This window comes from Epinephelus lanceolatus, chromosome 12 (genome assembly GCF_041903045.1).
Source record: "Epinephelus lanceolatus isolate andai-2023 chromosome 12, ASM4190304v1, whole genome shotgun sequence".
NCBI lineage: Eukaryota > Metazoa > Chordata > Actinopteri > Perciformes > Serranidae > Epinephelus > Epinephelus lanceolatus.
Window position 1 is genome coordinate 4465265 of NC_135745.1, and position 12663 is coordinate 4477927.

The 12663-nt window shown below is 40.0% G+C and overlaps 2 protein-coding genes across 5 annotated transcripts in view; one reads left to right on the plus strand and one right to left on the minus strand.

Annotated features, from left to right (window-relative positions):
• The window catches only part of LOC117272438 (disks large-associated protein 1-like), a 231903-nt gene that overhangs the window by 118910 nt on the left and 100330 nt on the right, over positions 1 to 12663 (plus strand). The gene's annotated exons all lie outside the window — the stretch shown is intronic.
• LOC144465062 (uncharacterized) overlaps positions 1 to 12663 on the minus strand; it is a 226475-nt gene that overhangs the window by 50921 nt on the left and 162891 nt on the right. The gene's annotated exons all lie outside the window — the stretch shown is intronic.

The window sequence follows — 12663 nt, forward strand, 5'->3', positions numbered from 1 at the left end:
TTGTAAGTTATGTCCTCAACGTGTTTCTTTTCCTAAACCTACCCTCAGTAACTTTACTTGCCTAAACCTAACCTTCGTAACTTTACGTTAGTTAGGTAACTGTACATGAAGGACGTAATGTCATTCATGGGGTGCTTACTTGTAAGATATCATATGAACTGTTGTGTCTGCATTTTCGTAGCATATCATACGAACCATTCTGAGGATACATCGAATATTTACACCTTTAAAGAACACAGAAGATAAAATGTGATGCATCATTGAATATAGGATACTGGCAAAGATAACCATGTCTAATAAAAACAGTGTATTGTGATTCTACTTACTGAACTAGAGAGGAATTTAAAACACATCTCAAACGTTATTTCATTAGCTAAAGCTGGGTTCAACCTGCTATGATGAAGTTAATAAAAAGGCCTGTTGGAGATGTTGTGATGTCCTTTCCAGTCAGTGAGCAGAGAGAGCAAAGATTTGTGCTGCGTCTTTCAATGTATTCTGGGATTGGCAGCAGGACATCTAGAGAACTGTAACACTTGTGGCATTGAGAGACTTTGGGAAAACTCAATACCTCCTCATCTAGAGATAACACTCATAGAGTTATGTTGAGAGCTAAACACAGAGAACGCTAACACCAACATTTGGTGGAATGTAATGGAGCCCAAAGTGAAAGGCTAGATACTTTTGGCAAAGAGACAAGAATAAGTATATTATACTGTTTAATGGTCAGTATAGTTAGCTTATAGTGGTCTGAGAGTGTCAGCTGTAAATATAGAGAAATCATCACAGAAATCATTGAAGTTTGTTTAGTAGTTAAATATCTTCAGTAATGTATGTGTATTTCTGGATGTCATGACACAGTTGTCATGACACATAAGAAAAGGATAGGTCTGCAGTGTGGATCCTTAGTGTTTTAGATTTAAACTTCTATCAGAGTGCACCTCCTCATGGCTGCCTAATCAAAAGAAGGTTTGCAGGGTTGAGGGCTACAGTCAAGGCAGCTTACAGCATGCATTTTATTCTTTTCTACATCAGCAATTTTAATAAATGCAGCTTTATATGACAGCCCATCCAAGTCAGGGGTCTTATCTAACAAAGTCCCTGCATTGCTTCAGTGTTTGGCTGGAATGACAACTGCTGATTTATATGGCTGGAAACCATGACTGGATATCACTGGGGCTGGGGACACACTGAAACTTGTAATATGAGGGTATTAGGCATTATTTAATCTTAACAAGGATCATCAACTGACAGATAGGGAAAACCAAGGTGTTCCCACACTACAGGGTTTGTTTTACCTTTCTCCTTGATCACTTTCTGCCATCTTCTTATAAGATCTACCACTGAAGTTTCAAAACAACCAGAGATATGATGAGTCATTCCTTGCTGTTTTCAACTTGCACTGAAAGTTTTGTTTAGACTTTGGGGGGAGGGGCCGAGCACATCCGTTTTGAAGGGGTGTGCCTGATTTACAAAATAAAAGACAAACCGGGAGCAACATTGGTGCAGTTCTCACGTTTTATCTTGATTATCCTGTTTTAATAAAATGAAGGAATGCATAATCATAGTTGAAAATAAAATCTGATTAATCACCCAGACCTATGATTAATTGATCCTTTGGTTTATAAAATGCCAGAACACCTTGAAAAAATTGCCTTTTACAATTTCCTGAGGCCCAAGATGATGTCATCAGATGTTTTGTTTTGTCCAACCAACAGTCCAAATCCCAAAGAAATTCAATTTTACAATTACATAAGATAAGAAACACAATAAGTACTGAAAAAATCTGAAGAAACCAACTGAAGAAATCAACTGTTTAGATAGCATTTTTTTGTTGTTGTTGTTGATGATCTACTAATCAATGAATCACCTAGTCATTTCAGCTCTAATTAGCTTATTGTTAGATGATGTGTTAAAAAAGTAACCGAGCCCAAAACTGTATGGAACGTCAAGTTTACTGGTAAAAAGCAGACCTTGACCTGCATTCTTCACAATCACTAAACAAGATCTTTTTTTTACACTGTTAGTCTGGATTTACCAATATGAATTAAAACAACTCTTTCCACTAACTTTCTAAAACTTATGTTAATCTCAGAGCTGTGCAGGAGACCAAATCTACTCTCTGCCGCTATGTAAATATCAGTCGATGTTTGTCAGACTGCTGTAGAAGAAAGTCTTTCATGTTGTTCCAGCTCTTTCAGCCCTTCATGCTGTATGTTCTGATGTTAAACTGCTCAGATATTTGACATATTTGACATATTCGATATTTGATTAGAAAAACTTACTTCTGGAAGTTTACTTTAAAACAAGAGAGGTGTTAGAAAGTTTTTTGTAACAAAAATCTTCCAAACACCAGCCAAAACTGTGGGGTTAAAATTTGCTGGTCAAAAGCAGGTATCAACAGCCCTTTCTTATTCCAAAGTCATCAAACACTACTGTTTGGTCAGTGATTTCGGCATCAGACACTGAGGCCAAAAGCCTCCAGTGGAATGCTACACTATCAGGTGGCCTCAGTTTGTAACACATCCGGACAGAACCTTTGGTGGTATACCGCCAGTTGGACAGACAGCACTTGCATATGATACACAGATAGGCGGCGTCAATTAATACAGAGAGCCTGAGCCAAACCATGATTTTTTATTTCCTAAACTTAACCACACAACGAAATAAACATAAATATGCTGTGTTTTACTGACACTGTAATTTTATTTTGAAAAAGAATGTATGCAGAAACTTCTGTAAAAACAGAAGAATATTAAGAAGAAACACAATGCATGTAACAGGCGGAATTTGACACAGTGTCTGGCAACATCAACAACAAACGCAGGATACCTAGCGCATAATACGTGACTGGCACTGCTAAAGCAGCAATATCTGATGAGTTGGGATGAGAGCTCATTGGCAATGAAGCTATCAGCTGGTCTTTGGGACCACCTACCATACTCTTATTAGCTGAAACCAGGGGTGAGTTCCAAGTATAGAGTCTACAGTCAGCGTATATTTTGTGGAAGTTCAACTGTTTTCAAGTAAAGCTGACTGGCACATGAAGTAGATACCTGACAAATCAAAGAATATCATCGCACTGATGCAAAAATAAAAGAAAACTCAACTAATATTGTCATAAAATAGCAGTCATGCTCAATGATTTGGATCTTTAGTGCTTGACTAATCTCCTATAAATTACATAATGGCCACACAGATTTGGGGTTGGGGTGCTGGACTGAAAACAACTTGCAGTGTGTTAAACAGTGTGATAATTCAATAAGCTAACCCTCTTAGCATCCCCCTAACTATGGCTAATTTATACCCTACACAGGTCTAATGTTAATAGATTAAATCATCCATATGTATTTAGAGTCAGGTAGTATAAACATGTTGCAGTGTGTCCCCAGCCTTAGAGGGAACATTGCTTCCTACCACCAGTCTATTACTCTGATTTCCCAAGAACCCCACTGCCACCTCTTCCCTTTTCTCCACTACTCCTTTCCTCCTGCCTTTCCTCCACTCACCCAACTCACCCCCACGCTTCTTATCCACCCAACCCCCTGCCACCCACCAACCCACCTCCACCTCCTTTACTTCCTCTTGGTTTGGAGAGCCTCCCTCTTCCTTCTCCTCTACCTCCTCTTTCCTCCTTTTGAGTTGAAGAGAGAAGTAAGTGCAGAGCCAGTAGCAGCCTTACTCTCTGAATGCTAGGTAATGACATGAACTCATGAAGAACGACATCCTTTCCTGTTTGTAGACCTCATTTTTAATTTAGTAGTGCTCCCCTTCCTGCCTCTCTACCAGTGATCTTGCCTTTTCTTCACTGTTTTTGTCTTGATGGCTTGCTGTTGTGCTGTGCTGTGCAGTTTTGTCAAGTGCTACGCTGAGCTAAGTGTTGGGGAGGTGTTTTTTACATATAGGAGGTAGAAGAGTTTGAGTACATGTGGCTGATACCCAGTGGTAGTTCAACTAAATTTAAATAGGGTTTGAGTTTATTGATTTTGCTAAGTTTATCAGTCTTTCCTTTATTTCAGGATCCCAAATTCTATTGTTTAATTTGAGCAAAATTGACTAAACTTAAAACAGTGATTACATGGCTTCCAACAAAACAGGCCAAGATATGTAACATGCTAACAAGAAGAGACAAAGGAGAGGACTGCAGCTAGTTAATTTGGATGTAAACAATGCAGGAATTCATAAAAAAGCTAGGCTTTAGAAATGTTTTTTGAGGAAGAAATGCTCTCTAAAGTTCGTTAGACTTCAGTGATACACACATTGTGTTTTGGTGAGTTCCAGGAAAATGGCACAGAGCTTCTTTGAGCCTGGTTACACCTGGATCACATCACCCAAGAAACAATAACATGCATCTTGGGTGATCCCAAGTGGATCTCAATACAGGTGTAAACCACCACCAAGACACATTGTGATCCAGTCACTCAAACCACTTGCCAAGGTGGTCAGGGACAGATTTGACCAAATATCTTTTGGTCACATATGTCCTGATGCGTGATGAATAATGTTGATGCAGTACCATGCTGTATTGATTTTGGCCTATACTGCAGCCAGCCAGCGGGGGGAATCCAGATGTTTGGCTTCACTTTTGAAGAGCTGTCATGTCGTCCATTGCATTAGAGAGTGGATAATGTGGAACTGTGGGTGGGGTCCTTTATCCTCCTTGTGTTCATGACGTATATGCCGTAAGGTGAATCAGAAAAAGTCTCTCAGAAACTGATTTCCGCTCCGACATCTGGGGACTACACGATCTTTACTTCATAAAAAAGATCGATACATGTTCAGCTAATCAGCGGGAGTTCGTAGCTCATTAGGGATGTCCCGATCCAGCTTTTTCACTTCCGATCCAATACCGATATTACAGCCTTGAGTTTTGGCCGATACCGATACAGATCCGATACAAGCGCATATTATACATATTCACTTATTTTGTTGTCAGTCATGTTAGAAAAGGTTTGATCAAGCGATATTACTCTAACAAGAACAACTACTTAATCGGGTTAGTTAGAATGATCCACAACAGTTAGTATGAGAAACTGACTTGTTTATTGATAACAGGGTTAAATAAACAAACTTTAAACTTGAACATTAACATTAAATAAAAAAATATAGCTGGTTTGCTTTGGCTGCTTTGGCCCCCTAATAAATAGAAAATAAATCAACACAAGAAATCTTTAAAATGTCTAACATTGAAATTAAAATAGCAGCAAGACTCCACACACTTGTGCTTTGGCCCCCTAATAAATAAAAAAAGATTAACACCACAAGACATTGTTGACATTTAACAAACAATGCAGCCTTTCCTTTTCAGTTATTTTAGTAGTGTCAGTGCCAGCCTGTTTAAACAAGCAATAGTCCATCCATGGCTCCAATTTCACTAATTGTGCCCAAAACAATGCCATCAGTGCTCTTTGCTTAAACAGTATGAGTGTAAACCAAATAAAAATATCACTCTCAAAAAACCAGAGCAGAAAACAAATAGTCAGTTAACTAAATTGACTGCTACTCTTCCTACCCTCCATCTGCCATCTGCATGCTGGCCTGGTGGATTGATAATAAGAGCTGGAGCGAATCACTGGAATGGACTGCTTGAATCGCGGAGTGCTGGGCTGGCCAGGAAAACCTGGATTGGTCTCAGTGAAAAACTGGATCGGACTTCTTGGGTCTGCATTTTTCCATGCAGTCCGATCCGATGCATGTTTTTTGCTAATATCGGCAGCTGATAACAATCTTTGTTATATCGACATAACAAGATAATTAATTCGTTATCACGAGAAAACAATCTTTGTTATATCAAGATAGCGAAATAATAAGTCGTTATCACGAGATAACAGTGCACAAAAAAAAAAAAAAAAAAAATACATGGCCGTTCTCGTATTCCGTACTGGACAGCTATGTTGTCTATGTAATAATACATCGGTTATGCCCAGGTATTGAATCAAATGTGTTTTAAGACATTTTTGCTTATTGTCTATTTGTCTCATCGTGTTTCATGGACACGGCAATGTGAATAGCGTTGTTTCAGCTCATTTCTGCTTAATTTTAGAGGACTTCCGGGTCTGTTTTCCTCTGCTGAATGAAACCATGGCGACACGAAATGCGGGTACCTTATTGGTGTAGCGCGATCACGTGACGGCCGTGCCACCACTCGCGTACCAAATCTCATTACACTCAGGCAGAACTGATCATTACGCTCAGATGGAACAAGTGCCGAATTACGACCCTGATCACAGGACTCTTGCGGGGTTATGAACTACGAACTCCTGCTGATTAACTGAACATGTATCGATCTTTTTTATGAAGTAAAGATCGTGTAGTCCCCAGATGTCGGAACGAGATGAAACGATAACTGTGTTCACCTTACGGCCTAGTAGGCAGTAACCTAATCTGAACAAGTGGTCAACTGGAGACATATGATAGACACAGGTGTTTGTCCACTTGTGTTTGAATCACTGTAACACGTGTTCATACCTGGTGAGGTTCTTAGAGCCAAATAACTACTATCAGCTTCCAACTCCCATTAATGCCAAAGAATATGGCCATATTTTAGCTTTGGAAATATTTTGCCAAATTGATAAAGTTTCAAAATGAAACGTTCAGGTGATACACCCACCTTGAAATTCAGTGCTTTGCCCGCCAAAACCCACATTTATAACTCACAGTAGTATTTTGGTCTTAAAACAATCTTTTATTCTCAGACTTATTGTCATGGCATAGATATACAGTCTGTCTGCGTTTGTGTTAAATCAGTAAGCAAGTCAGAGATCCCGCCCACAAGTTGTTCTGATTGGACAGACGTGAAACCACGTTTCTGAGCAAAACAATGTAGCAAGGAGGGATGAGTACATCTCTCAACTTTACTATGAACCTGCTAGACAGTGCAGAATCAAGATGGCTTGTCAGAAATGTGTGTTAATCCACAGCTTATCCTGGATCAAAGTGAAAAGCTACAGTAGTACTTGTAAGTAGTTCTTGCAGAGTTACTTCTTTCCTAACTATTTTTTTTTCTTAACTAATACCCTGATCATCCAATCTTAGCACACATTTAAGTTTGTTTAAGTTTTTTAAGTTTTTGTGCTGTCATACTGTTTTGCAATTCAAAGTCATCAGAAATAATTTTCAAGGATCGTTTAATACAGCTAAATGTCAAACTGAAATGACAGCTATCACCAGGAGGAGATTATCAGGTGTAGCTAATTCACACTAATTCCATGAGTAACTTCCCACAATCTCCAAAAGATAGTGTCTAGTTAATGTGCTGTGGAAATTGGTATTTATAATCATCCATAGATTATTCTACCATGCCTCTGCAATCGTCAATGGACTGAGCTTTTTTTTTTTAGTTTAACAAGACAAAGAGTGGTGAGTCTTCTTTGATGAAACACTCAGCTGATCCTGTCACGTCTGTTTCAGTAATCCAAACCTCCCAGTTAAACTTTAATCATACAGTATGATAAAACTGATTTAATCATATGACTAGTTGCCTAGTTCTGACCGCTAATATTTGGATTAAGTCGCTCATTAAAAATAAGTTGTGTAAAGAACAGTTATTTCAACCTGATATCAACCCCAGGGTGTCAAGTGCAGCAGCTTGGTTGTGATATAGACGCACAAGGCACCCTTTTAGCATCTGTATGAGACGTAGTGGGCTTTCAGCTAACTCCAGTGTAAAACCCGCAGCCATGACACAGTATAAAGGGTCCATGTCATTGGTTCGACAGCCCATTGGTTCAACATCCCATTAGTCCGACTGTCCGCGGTGCTGAACGGCTTGCGGCGGGCATATGGTGCGCCGCGACCGGCTTGAGGCGGAGCAGGCTCACGGCTTATGAGTTTGTCACTTTCTTTTTCATTTTAACCCACACCATGATCTTTTCCTAACCCTAACCAAATGGTTTTTGTGCCTAAACCTAACCAGACCTTAACCACAGGGCATCATGATGATTTCGGAACAGACTTCGGAACAATGAGTTTAATATGGTCGGAACAATGGGCTGTCGAACCAATGGGCTGTCGAACCAATGGGCAGTTCCCCAGTATAAAGACCAAGAAAGTCTGAGTAGGCAGGAGGTCAGGGTGGTGGATGCGTCAAACAAACACAGGACTTTCACCCAGGAGACCACTGTTTGTGTTCCACATAAAAGCAAAAGCCTATCTTGAGGTCTTTTTCGAACTTTACAATGCAGTTTAAGTCATGTGAAATACCTCACTTGACGTAATGTTTAAGTATAAGTCAAGTTACACAATAAACGTACTTATTTTAACCTGAACCATGATTTTTTTTCTAAACCTATCAAGTAGTTTTGTTGCTAAACCCTAAAGTAGTTGAGGAAATCTACATTTTCTGTGAACACAGAAGTTTATTTCAAAAAGATACACCATCCCTGACACGTCCAAAACTGACACTAGAGAGCTATCTAGCGCATCATAGTTGATGGCCCAAGCTGCTGTATTTCACAAGTTGGGAGTGAAAACATTTTGGTTGTTTCAGTGTATCCAATACATATTTTTGATTTATTATGTTCATCTTATTTTCAGGTTGTGAACAACAACAACAACAACAACAACAACAACAATAATAATAATAACAATAATAAATAAATGAAAATGTGGCTGGTCAGATGGAAAGCTGTAAGAGAAGGTCTCAAATCTACAGGATCACACTTAAATAGCTTTCTGGGAGACAGTCAACAACCAATATTTTAACTGCATTTCTATTTTTACTGTTGACAGTACAAACTAAGGGCCCTATTTAGATGGTCTGAAACGCGAAGCGCCAGGCGTGCAGCGCATGGGCGTGTCCCAGTCACTTGCTAGTTAGACAGCGCGTTTTTAGACTGTGCACCATAGCGGAGAGTCTAAAAGGGTTGGACTTACTCTGTGAATTAGTCATGGGTGTGTTTTGGGCGTATCATTCAATAAGCCAATCAGAGTGTCACCTCTCAATGTCACCTCTCATTCCCTTTAAAAGAGGCGCGATTGGAGCGCATGGTGGAGAGCTAGTTAGATGGCGGACCTACCAACTGGAAAGAGTGAGCGTTTTACAGCTAAGGGGATGGATCTCCTTGTGCGGGAGGTGAAGGCCCATCAGAACCAGATCTACGGGGACAGCAGACAGGCACCCAAGCTCCCCGAGGTAAAGCAGGTGTGGGATCACTAATACAAGAAAGATCTTACAGAGCACAGCTGTCAGGACTGCTGCGGAGCTCCCCAAGGTGCTGATCCTGCAGCTAGGACCTATTCAGCGTTTTCTCCCCCACCCACGTTTGTTAATTGTTTTCACATGTTCCTAGAGCTGTGTTCTGCCTCTTATTTGCATGTGTGTCCTCTCTACATTCAGATAACAATATAATAATATAATATCATGTAGCCTAGTATATAATGTAGCCTAGTATAACATGTTAAAATAAATGCAATGTGTGGGCTTTGGTTTTCAATCAAAAAAATGATTGAGTGGTCAGATAATTTCACAATTTCATTTGTCATTATTACAAATTATGATGATCATTATTACTGCGATTAGATCATTCTGATTAATGACTGACCATTAAGACGTGTTTCTGATAAATATTTTAATGTGCACAATAATAACCTTTCACATTGTAATCATATTTTTATTTGTTATCTTTTGCATATGTGTGGCTTCTCCGTGTGTGTCTGAGCAGAGTGCACGCGCGTTGTGCACCCGCCTAGACACGCATATTACTAACTTGTTTAACAGAGAAATACTGCGCCGTTGACTTTAGACCAGGTTTTTGTTGGTCACTGGCGCATTTGCTTTTTACGTCATCTAACTAGCAACGTGCCATGACTGCGCCTGACCACTCCTCATTTTTAGACCAACACACCCAGAGAAGCGCAAGTTTATTTGCTAGTTAGACGACGAGGGCGCAGGGCGTGAAAATGACAACTGCGCCTGCATCTAAATAGCAATGACACTTGCGACATGGATTATGTGCCCTCCGCCGTCCGCTTTAGACCATCTAAATAGGGCCCTAAATGTGTTTTGGCTGCCAAATAAATTCTATATCTGAGAGATACAGATAATTCAAATGAGAGATGTGGTTCAACTCATTTGAATGTGTATTAAGTTGTAGCTGTGACAGTTAAATGGCCTCCCCAGCACCTGCTGCTGTTGTTAATTTGTTACCTGTACTGTGCTGTGTGGGATAACCATGTGTTTGAATGTGTGTGTATGGTGTGTGGTTGAATTTTAACAGTAGCCTACACATGTATAATATACATCACTATTACCAACACAAGAGTCATCCTGCAAAAGACCAGGTATAACATAAATTGTGAGGTTCTGGCTAGACTTTTATTTCGCTCAGCTGCAGAGAGAACCAGGCCTTTATTTGTAGCAGGGTTCTATCAGTGACAGATCCTGGTTTCTCTAATGTCTTCCTGATCTGCTCCCACTTTCATCTGCTTTTGATGCTGTTTGCTGTCAATGCACACCCAACTCTTTTCCTCCATGTTTACCTGTTGTCTTGATAAATTTGGTATTCTGTACAAGAAGTCATGTCATACTCACTGCCCTGTGGTTCTCACTTTTTTGTGTCTGCTTTGACACTTTTGATTGGCATTAAGCTTCTGTCTATAATCACAACACATCCTGCACAGATGAGCCATATTAATAGACTTCCAGCAGCTCAACATAAAAAACAGCAGATTATTGGTTGTCTATCAATTGAACATGATAATCATGAAGCGTATGTCTGGTGTAGTGCTTTCTACACTGCATCAGTATGTCATTTCTGACCCTTGCCCAGTTTATGCCTTTCATGTATCGAACAAGATTCTGTAAAAGATGATTTACGAGAAACCCAGAAGGTCATTTAAAAACAGTGGCACTGTTCTGAGGGGATTTCCAGAGTCCCTGAAGACTAGTCTGGAAGAAATAGTATTTTATCCACTGCACTATAGAATTAAGCGATGAGCCATGAGAGGCTGTGTTTACAATGATTTTAAAACAGCTAGGGGGTATTGTAAGCCATGACGCAGATAAAATGGCTACTACATATACCTGGCAATGTTTAAACAAAAACAAACACAAATACACAACAGCAAAATATGCAATAACTAGTCTGCTTTACAAATCTGTGGCCACATGCAGCCAAAGAGGTCCACCCCCACTGGTTTTAGTATAGGCTACCTAACATTAGGAGAAAGAAAAAAAAAATGTCATCATGTTGCAGTTACGTTAAAACCTCATATGTATCTACCATCAGCAGCTATTATGATCAGCATCCTCTAGCTGTTGTCACTTGCCAGTAACATCATTTTTGTCAAAGTGGAGCTCAGTTAGCTGGCAGCTTACATCATTGCTAGAGAAAAGTGAACATAGTCAGCTACAAACAAAAAATGCAAGCTACCTTAAGTGACATGGTTAATTTACCATAGTTAGCTTATATGCAGTTTGCCTGCTTTGGATGGAGATAAAGGCAGGTGCTTGATTAGGCAGCTGCAATGACAGATATTTCTTCAAGTGACAGGACAAAGTGGGTCAGAGCCATGCACGGGTCCTTTTTTGAAAACACTCACCCGCCTATACCCATAAAGCTCAGTACCAGAACTAACCTGTTACCCATCATTATGTCTAAGTCAAAGCCGCACCTGTCCACACCCGTTAATTAAAGTCCCACGATCCGACCCACACCCGTGATTTAACACACACAGGCTACAGTCACTAACATGAAGCAGGGTTCTCAGTTACAAATCCAAAGGAGGAAAAGCCTCTTTCAGTGGCTGCGCCAGATGCCATTTTACCATGCTCCTTCCACCTCTATAAAACCTCAATAGGATCCTCCTTGGGTGTCTTGAACATTAGCATGTTGTGTTTGTGGGCAAAATGTGTCCAGCAAAAGACAAGTGATTTGTCTGTGAATCCTGCGAGTTATAATTTGTGTACTTGTGTTTGAAATTGTCACTATTAAGCCGTGTTTAATGTGTGATTTTGAGTCAACCAAACTTTATAGCACTTCACAGAAACCCCAGAGTATAAATCTAGGGGCTGTGGCGGTGCACTGTATAGTGCCTACATAGGTGCTTTATGAGGGTTTATAGTTGACAAGGCAAAATTTGCCAGAATGATTCACCATTGGGGGCCCCTTTTTCAAAATTTTTTGGGGGGCACCAAACATTTGCAGGGTCTGCCTGTCTGAGCATTTCACGTCCTAGCGAATGATAAATGATTCAGTCTTCAGTTGGCAGTTACCTTCCTTAACTTTGCATCCTATTGATAGGTGACTAACTGGTGCAGTAATACTGAAATTGTTATGCATTCAAAGCTATGTGTCAGAATGCAGAACGCAGCTCAGCTAATCATAATCAAGGACTGGACCATTACATTGCAGTGTTTAACCCTTGCTGGTATATTCAAACATTGCTGACTAATTCTCTTTTAGAGAAACTGTTGGTTACCTCTGTGATCCAAATGTATACTAATACACGAAAAGCACAAACTGGGGCTGTTTTTACCCCAGCTGATGGAACTGATCGTCAGAAAGACTGTGTATTTCAGGATTCAGCAGACCTGAGTGGGCAAGAGACAAAGAGATCAGTTAGTGGCTCAGACTCTCTCCATATATAAATACATTGACTCTTTGCCTGCTGTCAGTCTCAACAAGCAGCAGTGTGACTCATTAACTGTGATACAGACTTTTATTC